This window comes from Labrus bergylta, chromosome 14, assembly GCF_963930695.1.
Source record: "Labrus bergylta chromosome 14, fLabBer1.1, whole genome shotgun sequence".
NCBI lineage: Eukaryota > Metazoa > Chordata > Actinopteri > Labriformes > Labridae > Labrus > Labrus bergylta.
The window spans coordinates 27571145-27584278 of NC_089208.1; positions in this window are offsets into that span (position 1 = coordinate 27571145).

Below are 13134 nucleotides of genomic sequence, written 5' to 3' on the forward strand. Positions count from 1 at the left end.
TCCTCCATCTTTAAGACTCTCTTTGTCCACAAGGGAAGCAGGGTAATGAGGTCATTGTCATTGGGCGTTGATGAAATATCACTATAGCAGCAGGGCAACACGGCGGGAGGATCTCAGAGAGGAAGTCGCTTGGAAGCCGGTGCTCGTGGGTAAAAACAAAGCTGAAAATTTTCCCTCAGAAATTAGATTAGAAATGTGGGATGAATCACTCACACGCGGAGCACACACATTTCTCCCTGTGTAGAATTAAGCTCAGTGTAATTGGATCTCAAGAGGGCATGGGGAGAAAAGAATGACAATGTGAATGTGTTTTTGAGGCGAGTCCCCGTGGTCTGCATGTGATTGCATGTCTAAGTAATTGTGCTGGAGCACTTGCAGATGTGTGGACAGGAAGCACTTGACTCAGGATTTGGTGCTCTTGGAGAAAAACAATAATTAAGACTGAACAAACAGCTGTGGGAGAGGCTCTATTGTTATGTGGCTGTGAAACCCGGCTGGTCGTTTCCAATTGGCACCGTATCAGAGGACGGTCGCGCCTGGAGGCTCATGCTCTGCCTCCTATACCCCCCCCCTCCAATCCAAGCACTCACTGAGAGCAGGCCAAGATCTTAATCACAGCGGAGCTCAGCCAATCAATACCGAAGTGGCCCTAAGGTGTTAGACATCCCCGAGAGAGAGTGACCATTACTTTATAATAAAGAGATTGATGCCTTGATGCCAACGATACTTTCTCCATCATCCGCAGCAGTGACTTCCTGACCTCTAAACCTTCACCTGACAAAAGAGGAAAACCATCCCACTCAAAATAATATCAGGAGACGATCATACCAGCAAACAGAAAACATAATAAGACTTGTGTAAATCAGTGTACTTCTTGTGATGAAAGATACAACAGAAAACTCAAAGTACTTGGTCTTTTTCAATTCTCTGATTTTTGAAATTTTCAAGTATAAAAAGAAGCCTTTATTGTTTTATTTTGTGCACAGAGATCACATTTGTCGCAGGATATAAACATCACACCCTCACACTCGCTAGCGGTGAGTTTTGCTTTTTTTTTTGCTGAAAATTTGGGTTGAAAAATGTGGCTGTTTGTGTTCACACATGCAGCTCAGCCTGAACATTTGGGGCTGAAATGTATACAGTAGGTGTATTGATCATGTGTGAAACTCCTAATTGAGTGCCAGATAGAATGTATCCCTTTGCAGATGTTTCATTCCTGATTCTGACTCAGACAACTCACAAATACAGTTGACAGCAACACTTAACTGATGGAGCAATGCATGCTGGGTAGATGAGCCAGTCAAGTGTCAACCAGATATGATCGGCCATGCATCCACAGTTTTGAGAATCGGTCTTACAAGCAAAATGATCAGATTTTTAAACTAGATTAACTCATCATTTTGAAGGTTTAATTCTTATCAGATACTCTGATGGCATTAGACTCTAATTCCTAGAGTTCAAAACAATATAAGATATATCAGCACAGGACAGAAGAAAGCACTCTGATGTCTTAATAAACAGGAGAGCAGCACAGTTATTATTAAAGGCACTGGTGTTGACTTGTTTCTTTATTCATCTCATGCATTTTTTCCACGAGGGGACACACTCACACGTTTTCCTACCCTTGTACATGCACTCTAACAAACACATTTTATGCTGCTTTTTTTTGTCAGTAAGGCTTTATAAAAGTGTCAGCTTACGGCAGAGAGGTGCACATATCTAATTATTATGTTGTTTTATTCTTTTTTTGTTGACTAAATCAAGCCTCTGCGAGCGCTCCTACAGGAAGGGAGGGAGAAGCTTAACCGTGAGTAATAATGCATTAACCAGAAATATGCAAAGCCTCGTGGCAACACAAACTTTTCACTTTTTTTGGGCAGGGGCTGGCTTTTCATGAATATTCAAGAGGGAATGTTATTGAACTTTGTGAAAAATACTCTGGCTACTTTTTTTCTACAAATTGTTCTTCAAGAGGAGATTCTAATTGATATCCAACTGGGTTTATTTTGAAGGTGTTTTGAATACGTTTGCCTCTGTTTTAGAGTGCTATGCCTATATAGTATCTTTTATATCTATGTATGCACTAGTTAGGTTCCTCTGTAGAGGAGTCCTATTTGTTGTTAGACAGACTGACTCATCGAGTTCAAACTGTTGAATGGTGACTGTTTGTAAATGTCCCTGTTTTTGCACCACTCTAAGCTGAAAGTGATTAATACTGCTGTGCCAGTGCTGTGTGTGTGTTTTGACCTTGACCACAGATCTTATAACACAGTGTGCTATTAATGCCTTCCTCCACATGATATATTCGATTGTTTATCTTCTGCTGTAATTAACAGCAGACTGGGCTGGCGTCCCTTGAACCTGCTGTCCAGTTACAGGAGGAATTATGAACTCTCAAAGTACACGAACAATCCATACAAAACAGGCCGATAAAAAGAGCTAGACGACTTCCTGATGCAAAAACTGTGTGTCGGCGGCCACAGAAAAACTTGCCTTAAAGGCTAACGATGCAAACTTCAGAGCAGATTTTAGGACCAAAACAATGCTCTCTTCAGAGACACCCCCTTTCATCACTCAGCTTCACACTCACTTCCTGTCTCAACCAAGCGGTAACCCCCGGTTCTTAAAAAATGAAGCCAACACACAAGAGCAAAATCCTGCAGTTTGTCAAGTGTCCGCTTGAGTCTGGCTCCAGGAACACAGGAGGTGTGTGTGTGTGTGTGGGGGGGGATTTAGTTATCTCAAAGTTAGTTATCTGTTTGTCTTTTTAAAGCCAACCATCATCTTTACTTTTGTTTGGAAAGTCTGTTTGTACTCTTGCAAGGAAACTACACCATTGTGCCTTTACATACAGAACGGGCCTGGCTGTCTCTCTTCCCTCATGTGTGCGGGGCTAATGATGTCTAATGCAATATGTCATTGTCCATCACAGGGGGTATTTTGGCATCACTTTTTGTACATCGTGTTGTCCATATGTACTGTATATACAGTCAGTGCTCTATTATCTTAAAAAAGACAGTAAAACAAGGAGAAAATGAGAAGAGAAAAAAGACAAAACTAACTGTTGTGCATGGATGGTGGTGATGGGAAGGCAGGAGGGGCTAGTGAGGTCTTAAGACTCCCCTGGAACAGCTTTGTTCAGATTAATTTGCATTACAATGTATAATTAATTAGAAGTTGTGACTTTTAATTATAATTTTTTTTTCATAAAAGTGTTTCTTGTTATTTGTTACTTAAACAATAGTTAACATTCCCCTCAAAAGTCCAGTATGCATAATTTATCAGTGACACATTATTTTCATCACAGCACTTTGTATACTCTTGAAAAAGCTACCTCATTCATGCCCCGCAACAGCATTGTCATCTCTTTTCCATCTGTCACTAACTGCTGAGACATGCTCTGCACAGCTTGCTATCTGTCGCTTTTGACTCAGCTGGTAAAGGTGGATGCAAGCACTGTAAAAAATAAGTGGCAGCTTGCGGGCTGCAGCACCTGCACACCTCTAGGTCAAGGTCATGAAATCATTTCTGCCTGGCTTGCGGCTTGGCTCAGCATTCTGAGTTGTCTCCTCTGCTCCAGCTTTAACTGTTGCAAAGATATTTTTGGTCGACTGGTGACAAATGGGGGGGGGGGGGGGGCAGTGACAAACTCTACAAACCTCTGAGAAAACTGGCTGTAAAAAGGAGAGCGGGCTCCATGTGACAAACTGGGAACAAGATGATGGTAGACAAACAAACACAAGCACATACAGAGACACAAAGAGAAAACAAACACACACAGAAAGCCCTGGACACTTCTCGGTTACCCATCAGTTGTTCCCTCCCACCTAAAGACTGCTTTGTCACCTGCATCTCGTGCCATGGTGGAGGGGTCATTGAGATTAAACGCCCACCTCACACTGCCTGTTAGTTGATGAGGCCTGTCAGTCTGCAGGAGAGAAAGGGGCTGTACTGAAAGAGAGACAAGGTGTGCCAGATTCTCTGCCAGGAAATAATAGTATGTGCTGTGATGTACGTCAGAGCAGAGGTTCCTCCTGCACATTTTGACTATTTATCAGTGCTGAACATGTGTGCTCATTATGTGGCTAATGAAAATCGAAGTATCCTGGTTAAGGGCCTTTAAATCAACATGTGTCTTGAATCAATGGCTATCACTGCGAGATCTTCTCACAGCCATTCGTGTACCTACAAATTAAAGTACTTGTTTACTTTGTACACACTTCAATGCAGAAGTGATTAGACCTTACACACAGAGAGTCAACAATTACCCGTATTAGAATCAATGTGTTTAAATGAATTTTTTGGTATTAGGCTAACAATGCTCAGTTGTATTGTATTCAGTATTATATGTTGGTCTACACCAGAGGATGACATGTTTGAGTTGTTTTTTTCCCCCCGCTTTGTGACATTTGAATGTAACTTGAAAAAAATGCTAACATTCGTGTGTGTGTGTGTGTGCGTGAGAGAGATAGAGAGAGAGAGACAGAGAGAGCGAGAGAGAGACTTCTTGGACATTTCATCATGTAATCATTAACAAAGAACACAAATTTTACTAAACAGCAGTTGAAAAATGTCCACCATCGTGTGTGTGTGTGTGTGTGTTTGCGTGTGTGTGTGTCTCAAGCCGGCAAGTCCAATCTAAAGAAAGTTCTTTAAAAAAATAAAAAATAAAACACACATTTGAAGTAATATTCAAAGACATCACAAGTAAATGTGGTATTACTTTTTTTTGTATTTTTAAAATTACCAGAAATACAAGGCCACACTTGTGAAGTATAGACCAATAGTCCCCTCCTAGTATGGTAAGTGTGTATGTATGTGTGTGTGTGTGTGTGTGTGTGTGTGTGTGTGTGTGTGTAACTTTTCAGCCAATGAGATTTGCTCTCATTTTATTTTTTTGCAGTTGAGCGACCGTATTTACAGAATTCTGAAGCCTACTCCTCAGTTGGCTAGAAAGTGTTAGCTAACTGTCATGATACCACATAGCCTACTTTTTACACCATTAATGTTGATACACACACACGCACACACACACACACATGAATGTTGTAATGTTTAATTATATCAATGTGATTACATCATATTCTTTGAGGTAAAAAAATATTTATTTACTATACTTTATACTTTATTAATCCCGCAAGTGGAAATACAATCTTACACTCTGTTGTTGAACATGCTACACACACATCCTTTGGACATGCACTAATGGATGGTTATCAGAGTGAGGGGGCTGCCTCACAGCGAGCGTCTAGGGCTGGTGGGGGGGACACCTTGCTCAAGGGCACCTTGGCAGTGCTCAGGAAGTGAACTGGCACCTCTCCAGCTACCAGACCAATTTCCAGATTTGGTCCCCATCGGCACTTAAGCCGGCGACACTCTGGTTCCCAACCCAAGTCCCTACAGACTGAGCTACTGATGCCCCTAGCTACTGCTGCCCCCAATGAAGATAACACTGACATGTAAATGACACTGCAGTGTACAGTGATCTTCCTGAAGGATGACACTTCTAGATACTGTCTTTGTGGTCTACAGTTATTATGTCCCTGATGGCCACAGTGGACAAGAATCAAAGGTTTCCATGATATTGCATAGGAAACGCATGCAGGTCATTTGACTCACTTATGGAGGCTTGGGGGTAGGAACACAAATCTACAGTTTCTTAAAATGTACAAGAGATACGAACAAAAAAATGAGAAGATATCAGAAACATGCTTTTGAGGAAAACTTGGAATATGAAATAATAGCAACTTATAAATACACAACCATTCCAAGAAAACAACTTCACCAGGTCATTTTTTGACACACTTCTGCATCAAAGGGTGAACAACAAAGTACTGTCTCACTTTGAGTTGACACAGGGTTTGTATTCATGTTGCAATGGGCTTCAATCTGACCGAGTACACGAGATACCACATCAAGTATAGCTTCTGACAAAATGGTATTTGGTTTTCAGCTTACAAATAACACTTTCTCACCCACTCCTCAAATGCAGCAGCTTTGTCAGCAGACCTATGCTTTTAAATTTGTCATTATGGGTTCCGCTGGCAGTTTTGCTTCTGCAGGGCTTCAGGGTAAAGTCATCGAAGACAAATATGGGACAACACATTACACTTTTAACAAAAATGGCCATGTACAACCCCAATTCCTAAATAGGTTTGTGTCAAATGTCAATAAAAAAATACAACAAAGGAGACCCTGGGCCATACATTTATTGGAATTCCTTATTTGATTGTGCAAGTCTGTTGCATAAGTAAGGTTATTATGAGATGTTATGCATGTTTTTTCATGCATTTTGGCATCATTTAAATGTGCTATAACAATTTCTGCCAGAGTCATTTAAACATAAACCCTATCCACGCGGGATTAGGGGGTGACTGGGAACTTCCTGTAATTTGGGAATTACCCCCCAACATCAGTGTCTGGTGCAACGCACTGGATAAGAAAAGTCTGTACTCAAAGTTACTGACATTTCTGATGGGAATGCTGAGGTTCAGTTTTTCAGGTGACAATTCCATAATGTTCACATACTGTGAGCCAGTGTGTCCCATAACAATTACCTTGCTGGTATTATAAAGTTTCTGAATAATGTTGAATGCTGATTCAGACTTGATAACTATCATCAGAGGATCTCTGTGTTGGCTGAAATATGGTGGGTAGCCTTGGAATTACAGACACGGTCGAGTCGCATAGGAATATAAACACAGACTCCACCACTCACTGTTTTACAAATGATCAGAGGTCCCCGGGTAATCCTGTGCGTATAGAGCTTTATGAACACTTATGCATAAAACATGTAAAGATAAAATGGCCACTTAGAAAAGACCCCCAGGTTTATGACATGCTGTAATCTAGAGCACAGCTCCTGTAAATGTTGAGAGGGTCATACTCCCTCCACAATATTTAAAGGTTGTCATCCCTCCCCCTCTTTTTGCTGCGTCAGCCATCTGTCACCGTTTAAGCCCCCCGTGAACACCCCCAGAAATAATCCTCCTGCTCAGTCAAGCAGTGAAGGTCACCTGGACACCTCAGGACAGTTTGGATGCACATGTGTAGTGTATTTCTCTACTGTCAAGTGTGTGTGTGTGGCTCTAAGTGTGAGTGGGTGTATGGGTTTGTGTGTGAGTGGGTGTGCATTTGTAGCTTTGACCTTCCCCTGCCCTGTACTACAGGAAGATTCCCCGGTCCGAACTGGGCAGACAAAGGAAAAGGTCATTTTCAACTAAGTTTCTAAACATTTAAAGGACGTAATTTGCCATAAAAATGAAAATAAAACTGTTGAAACTATGTCACGACTTTACAAATTGACAAAACTATTTGTCTTCTTGACAGTGGCTCTGTGTATTTGGAGACACTGTGGTGTGTTCCAGCATGCTAATATCAACATGTGCTTGCAGTAGAAAATGCTATTCGGAATTTGTTGCGCAGATTTTGGGCAATGAAGCAAAGTATTGCATTGAATTAAATCAAGACATTATGATATTACCACAAAAGATAGAAGGAGCCTAAACAGGTAGCCTAGTGGTTAGTGTGCGTGCGCCCCATGTACGATCCTCCAAGTGGATGGCCCGGGTTCAAATCCAACCTGTGGCTCCTTACCATGTCATTCACCACTCTCTGTCCCTCATTTCCAACTCTTTCCACTGCCCTATCTTCAACAATCAACAATACCCCCCTAAACATATTTTTTCTGGCTGAATGAATTCAATAGTTAATTTTGATTTCTGCATTAGACGGATAATTTTAATGACTTCTTAAAAGTTACATTTCACTGATTGTAGCTCATAAAAGAAACATTCATTCAAACATCTCAATCACAGTTGGTAAAGTGTTTGGGTTTAAAGACTGTGGGTGGATTCCACCACCACAGCACCCCTGCAGGGGGGTTACTGGGGCAGCTTAGGGCTGGTTCCTGGTCACAGATGGAGCAAAGTGTAAGCCTAAATCCTCGGGAAGACGTTCTGGGGTGGATTGTCAAGTAGAATCATTTTCAAATAAGCAAGACCATTAGGGGACTCTGTGTCATTGGTAAGGTATGACTCTGTAGTTGGTGACTTCAGAGCACTGTAACACTGTAAGCTACTCTTTATTTATTTTTCATCTTGTGTTTTTACGAGTTTTATATTTTAATGTATTTTGTCTGCTCAACGTCATATCCTTCAATACAATGGAAAATGCTTTACTTCTACCTCTATGAAGGATGTTTAACTGCTCCATGTTAAATGGAGCTGTATACATAAGCTGGCATTTAGAAAATAAATATCTAAAACTAACTCAAAGTTTTTTAAATTTGCAATTCAAAATATAAATATCATGGCAATACCTGAAGAAAAGTCAAAGTATTTCAAGCCTAGGTTTAATCCTTTATGGACCAAAATGTTTTAAGGGAACAAGATGTGACCAAATATACAAATCTTTTTTATTTCATTTTAAATTTTTAAAGTTATACTTTGGGGCTTTGTATGCCTTTATTTATAGAGACAGGACAGTGGATAGAGTCAGGAAAGTGAGGAATGACATGCAGGAAAGGAACCACAGGTTGATTCTACTTGGAGGGCTATAGTCTCCATCCGTGCACTAACCACTAAAATACCGACGCCCCTTTATTCATTTTTTCTTACACTGAAGTTGCTCCTTGCTGGCATTAGAAAATAAATGGAGGTTAGATTGAATTGCACATTAGCTGTACTAAAGAAACTAACAGGTTACATCCACCTAGATTCTTTGATTCAGACACTTCAGGCCAGGCAGGAACTGTATGAATAACCAACCACAATGCAAAAAGCTTTCTGATGAAGGTTTGATGATTGGTTTACCATTCTTCAGTATTATTATTTCATTCCATCAGCTGCACCCTGAAGCTTGAACTCTATTTTGTGTAGTGCATGTTTTTTTTAATGGAAATAACACCTACTTCAGTGCTGTAATATATTCACAAACTGACGACCAATTTTCATATTGCAAAAGTAAACTTGTGTTCATCCATTGTTAAATCAACGGAAAACTCACAAAGAGAATGAATGTTTCAATCTGAAACTAAATAACCTTCAAATTAAAACCTGTAACCTTATTTGCACATTGATTCTGTGCACGACTCCCCTGCTTCCTTGACATTTAAATTCTGAGATTGCAAGTGGAGTTTTATTGCTGGGAGAAGTTATCAATAGACACCAAAACAAGAGAAAGGGCAACACATGGCTCGGTGACATTTTTCTGTCAAAGTAGCCAACGTTGATAAAGGAGGGCCCAGTTCTCAGTGATAGCTCTGCTATTGAACATATACAAGAGATGTGCTCTTTGTAATTATCAGAAATAGAGGCACACACATTTATGGAATCCACAACATTTTAACCACTACTTAAACGCACAGTATGTCAATTCTGCTGCCAGGGGGCTCTCAATCAAAACAATAACAAACGATGATGTCGAGGCTATCGGGGACTCACGGGAGTGATTATCTCTGCCACTCTCTGCCACCCCCCACCCTTTATTAAAAAGTAATCTGAGTTGACCACATTCAAGACGAACGGGCAAAACCACCCCGAGGAAGAGAATAAGTTCACCAATGATGTATCCAAGTGTCAATTACATGATGTTTGTATCACAACAGTGCATACAGCAACAGTATGACAGCTTTCAGTTATATAAGTTCCCATTTCATTATGCAGCTGCCTTTGACGTAACATCTGGAGTTTCCGTGGCAACGATAAACATGTTGTGTCTGTCATGGTGGCTCTGTCATGGCGGCCACCACTAAATACACGGGCTGTTACATCAAAAAAATTGAGGATTTCTCTGGCTTTGATAACTTTTGGAATGTAATGTAAGTACTCAACAAAAAAACACACTTAACATGAGTTTAGTCCATTTTTTATTATTTAAGAGGTGGAAATTTGATGTTTTAGAGTAAAAATTCAACATTCTGTATTACACCTTTAACATATATATCTTTTTTTTTTTAACAAATTGTTCAAAGTTGTGTGGCAAAGTCCCCCAGACAGTCTCCTGTATCCTTGTCAGAAAAGTGTCAGAACTACACTAGAGCTGAGCAAAGATCAAGTATAGGCCACAAGTTCTATTAAAAATGATCAAATGAAAAGCTTCAGTTATTGCCTGATTCACTTCCGCTGCTGATTGGCTTCTCTACTTTTGACTCAGCATAGTGCTTTCTGCTTATCTGAGGCAGCTATCCTAATGCTTTCAGCCCATTTAATGTATTCTCTTTAGTCATCTGTAATGGGCTTTAAATTCATCCATGCTGTGTGGTGTCCTTGGGTGTTCACAAGCCATCTGTGCAACTTAACATAGTTGGCTGCAAATACCATTTAAGAGGTGAAAAAAAAGAATTCAGCACCAGCTTATTCCACCTGTTACACGTTTACACTTTCACAGTTTCATCTATTTCCTAAACAAGGCAGCCTTAAACATGACACACCCTGAAAGCGATGCAAAATCCCCTTTACTGGGGTTTCTGCTTCAGCAGACAATTTTAGTTGAATGTGTCTTTAGGCCTTGACAGACATTAATGATTCATGTGTTCTGAAAAAGGAACGATGAAAATCCATCATCTGTAGCAGTTTGTAAGTATGTAAAAACTTTGACCAATATCTCCCACGCGGTACCAATCTGATGAACCAATCACACGCCTCCCTGTCTCCCCGCTCGCTCTCTACCCCTTGTGTGCACTAGCCAACACTCAAAGCACCGAGGACAGAATTTATACAGTGAGTTTGTCGTTTTTTTTTTTTTTTTACATGTATGAAGATAAAGTTTAGTGTTTACTTCTCGTTGAATGATTGAATGAGACATGAGATGGCTTAGTTTCTACACAATGCAAAGATGAGCTGAGCTTCTGGAACAACAGTGACCTATGGCTAAGTCCCGGCCTCAAACGCGATGAGCCAATCACAGTGCGTATAGCCATTCCCATACACTCGGACATTCTCTGCCCCGGACGTCCATTGAAATGCACTGCAGAAAGTCAGTTTTCGTTCGGTTTTATGAGGTTTTTCTGAGATTTGAAGTTTACAAATGGTCAAACGGTGTTCATGAGGTACATGCAATGTGGGTAATGGATTGTGAGGGAGCACAGACGGGAAGGGGCGGGTGCAGAGGGATCACTGAGGGAATGCTACTTTCAAAATCATGCTAGTTTTTCCGAAAATTACCAACCCTGCCTTTAATAACACATTAAGTCTATAATACTTTCTCCTATTGCTCCTGTACGTCTGACAGCATACATTATGTTAACAAAGTGTTAGTAAATGGGGAGCACAGATGGAAAAACACAGTTACTAATTTAATTCTGGTGAAGTTAAAGAGTATAAATAATTTTTTTAATAACTCACCCTGATAACAACCTCTGACACTCACAGGCTTTATCTTACATCTGCACAATTTGATGAAATTATCTTTAATTATTACCTTGCACTGACTTTCAGTGGATTCGGAGGCGACATGGCAGACTAAATGATGTGATAGGAAAAGTTCTGCAGAGAGAGAGGCCACAATAACGCCTCTTCTTTATCTCGCCCCCTAATCACAGAGACCCTCGAATGTGGAGCACAGAAGGCGCTCGGCTCTAATGAGCTCCGGCGCTAACATTTGCTGTCTCTACTTTAAAAGAGCTGTCATCAAAGGTATTCTCCTGGAGAAACATATCTCAGCAGTATCATTTCCTTCAACAGAATGTGACGACAGTAAGTATTCTGTTTGAGTCGCCTCTCTCACGTGGCTTCTTACTCCTCGTCCATGGCTTATGACATTCAGTCCCTCTATAGCCACTGCACACACGCCCACCCACACCCACCCACACTATCACACAAAACCCTAAACATTTACGACAAATGATCATTCACAAGCTTGTTATACATATGTCATGCTGAAAGAAACACACAGTAAAAGCAGCCAGTCTCATTACTTGACATTTCCCCCTGTACACATGCAGCATGAGCTCCTTCCCTTCTTCTTTTCAACCCATGAATCAACGACTGGTGACTATATTAAATGTGCAGATTTATTTATTTATTTTCATTTTATTAATGGAAACAGAAAATTAGCTGTGGAAGCAGAAAAGATGTGTGGCTTCACATTACAATAATTAATTTCTGATTTCAAATGTATCATACCCTTATTGGAAGACACATTTGATAACACTGGGTAAAATACAGATTCCTATGATCAAAGCCTCAAAAGCATTAATAATTAAACAGATAGACTCAAGTAAAACAAAAACAAAATCAAAAAGGAGGAAACAAATGTGGCATGAAGTTTTGACTGTTAAAATGTTTTAATGGATGAATTTTGAGCTAAGTTAAAAGTATAATAAATGTTAAAGATCTAATGTGTAAGATGACCTTACGATATCATCAGACATTAAGGATACATGCTGATGCGACTGTTTTGGACACCCCTCGGTTTGCCAGGCAAACGGCAAACCAACAGGTGTTGCAGCAATGGAAGGAGGCAAGTGAACTGGTTCAGATAGAAGTGATTTAAGCCTCTGCATTTTTCCAATAAGCATGACGTAGAAACGTGGTAAAACTTGAATAAATATTGGAGATGGTTTTTGAAAAATGGAGAGAGATTAGAGCGCATTAGGGGTTTAAAAACTAATGCAGAAAAGGCTAAACACTGAAGCTTCAGTGTCCACAACATGGCAACTTGCATGCACATTGACTCTAAGGAAGAGGGGGGCGGGGCGAGACAGCTCCCTTTAATGTTTTGAATTTGGACTACAGTACCCATTCTTAATGCTTGGTGTCAGAGTTACATATTGCTCCTTTAATCAAATTATTAGATTCCATTGATGACATGAACAGTATAGGGATAGGGTCAGGGTCAAAAGAGTTTTGGGATTCCTCCATTCCAAAAAAAAGTAAGCAGTGTCCCAAAGTTTTGATAGTTCTAAAGATTACCTTGTCAGAATTTCCTGTGGAGTGAGGTATGTTAAGAGGGATTTGATCTGCTTGGAAGGACGATGTGTACGCACCTCTTTCTAATCGTGAATATCCAAAATCTTAAAAATCTAACATTACAACAACAAAAAAGGCTCATATTATTTTAAGAAGAGGGGGTTATACTTTGAACATCTTACTCAAGCAACAATACATATGATGTGTGTTTTTCTTGCTTTAA